At 35.6% G+C, this 2415-nt stretch overlaps 1 protein-coding gene across 1 annotated transcript in view; it reads left to right on the top strand.

The window, feature by feature from the left end:
• The window catches only part of LOC106880759 (cytochrome P450 3A8), a 55316-nt gene that overhangs the window by 39505 nt on the left and 13396 nt on the right, over positions 1-2415 (top strand). The gene's annotated exons all lie outside the window — the stretch shown is intronic.

The following is a 2415-nucleotide window of genomic DNA, read 5'->3' as shown; positions in this document are numbered from 1 at the left end:
AAAAAATATTTTGTAATGTTCATAAAGTTCCATTAGTTCAAGTAGTAATCATCAGATTTCAAAATGTATTGACTGACAGTAAAGTGCTTGACAATGCTTTGACCAACTGTCAAGTGCATTGCTTGACAACTGTCAAGTGCATTGCTTGACAACTGTCAAGTGCATTGCTTGACAACTGTCAAGTGCATTGCTTGACAACTGTCAAGTGCATTGCTTGACAACTTTCAAGTGCATTGCTTGACAACTGTCAAGCACTCAACTCAACTGTTTGCAGTGTACTCTATCAGTAGTGTTTTGATGCCTTTGAAGCACCTGGGATTGAATGATTTTCCAATAATGAACAATAGAAGTTTGTGGATGCCGGTCATGTTAGTGCATGGTAAGATTGTGATTCTGTGTTTTGAGAGTTTTCCACCATTACATTGTTCCCCTTTAAGTATTAGTGGTTTGGATGTTAGCAATTTGTAAAAACGTCCAAATTCGTCTGCATTGTAGATTTCATTGGGCCACTACTTCACAAATAGAGTTGGTAGTGTAATGGTGTACCTGTATCTAGTTGTTTATCTTCAGCGCTGTTAGATTCCTCATAAATAGTTTTAAAAGTTATGTTATAGTGTTCTTTGAAGCAATTAAGCCATCCTTCACTACAGTTGAAATCTGGGTGTTGAAGATTCTTCACCAGTTTGAGTGCTTTTGCCTGCAAAACAGGCCCAGATATTAGGATATTCTGAGATCAGGCATTCTGAAACCACAAAAGTGGTGCTTCTTCAACGTCTGGATATTTGCAGAAATGAATTCTCTTGCATTCTAAACTACTATTCTGGTAGGTTTCTTTGATTTTGGCAGATAATTTTTTATCCACATTGACAGTGTGTTAAGAGGTATTTCAAAGTGTCTGGCAACTTCTGGTTTTTTTTTTTTTTTTTGCCTTTTTCAGTTTCCATAATGGCTCAGTATTTGATTTGTATTTTGTGTGCAGTGAGTTTTCTTTTAATGAAAGCTATATTCGATTTATGAAAAGTATCACTTTGAGACTAATCAAAAAACTTAGAGTCCAGTGCACACGATTATATCATACCGTAAGTCTGCAAAGATTATCAAACTGCTTAGTAAAATTCTCAAAAGGATGTTTGTACAGCTTGATATTATCAATATTACTGCAATATACAAAAAATCAATACCAAGTATTGTAAAAAAAAAACACACTCATGATAAACATTCTTATCTGCATAAATTAAAACTAATGAGAAGTCTATTTTACCAGATTTTACTTTTAAAAATTTATGTTTTGGCAAGTTTTGGGTACAAAACGCTTGAACTCAAAATTTAGATATTTTAAAAAGTTGTTACATGAACTAAAGAACAGAATATATTCTAGAAGCTTGAAGAGATAAACTGAAACAAACTAGAAATTTCAATGTGAATTGAACAAAGTAAATTATAGGAACGGAGTCAAAATAATAGCACTGTTATAATTTAATGTAATGCTATGAAGAGTTGTGCTACTGTGAAACAAATTCACTATCAAATCATATGGCTACTACACATTGTAATCCTCTCAGAATCATATGAATATCATGTTTCAACTCATTTGTGTTTTCAAAAACACTTGAGCAGTAAACATGAATTATGTTTACTAACTTCCGTTTGTGATTCTCGATAATACGTCCTTGTTACTGTACAGTTTGTATGTAACAGAGTATTACTAAATTATAATAGCAAAAAAAGTCTGATGTGTGCACTTGACTCAAGTTCTCTTTACACTTCCATACAACAAGAGTGGCTATAAACTATTATTATATTGATGGGACACTAATTTACTTTGAGTCAAGTGAATGTTTAACTTATCTGATTTTACTGTGTGTGTATCATTATCAACGTTTAATGTCCGCTTTCCATGCTAGCATGGGTTGGACGATTTGACTGAGGACTGGCAAGCCAGAAGGCTGCACCAGGCTCCAATCTGATCTGGCAGCGTTTCTACAGCTGGATGCCCTTCCTAACGCCAACCACTCTGAGAGTGTAGTGGGTGTTTTTACATGCCACCGGCATGAGGGCCAGTTACACGGTACTGACAATGGCCACACTCAAAAAGGTGTTTTTTACGTGCCACCTGCATGGGAGCCAGTCCAGTGGCACTGGCAACGACCTCGCTCGAATGATTTTCTAACGTGCCACCAACACAAGTGCTAGAAGGCAATGCTGGTAACGATTATGCTCTAATGGTGCTATTTACGGGCCACTAGCATGGAAGCCAGACAGCTACTCTGTCAATGATCATGCTTGGACAGTGCTGTTAGTCCTCCACTGGCACGGTGACCAGTCATCGAGTATGGTTCAATTGTGATTTTGATTACGATTTATGTGTATGTATATATATATATATATATATATATATATATATATATATATATA

This window comes from Octopus bimaculoides, chromosome 26 (genome assembly GCF_001194135.2).
Source record: "Octopus bimaculoides isolate UCB-OBI-ISO-001 chromosome 26, ASM119413v2, whole genome shotgun sequence".
NCBI classification, from domain to species: domain Eukaryota; kingdom Metazoa; phylum Mollusca; class Cephalopoda; order Octopoda; family Octopodidae; genus Octopus; species Octopus bimaculoides.
Note: the sequence above shows the minus strand (reverse complement) of the source record. Positions and strands in the feature narration are given on the sequence as shown.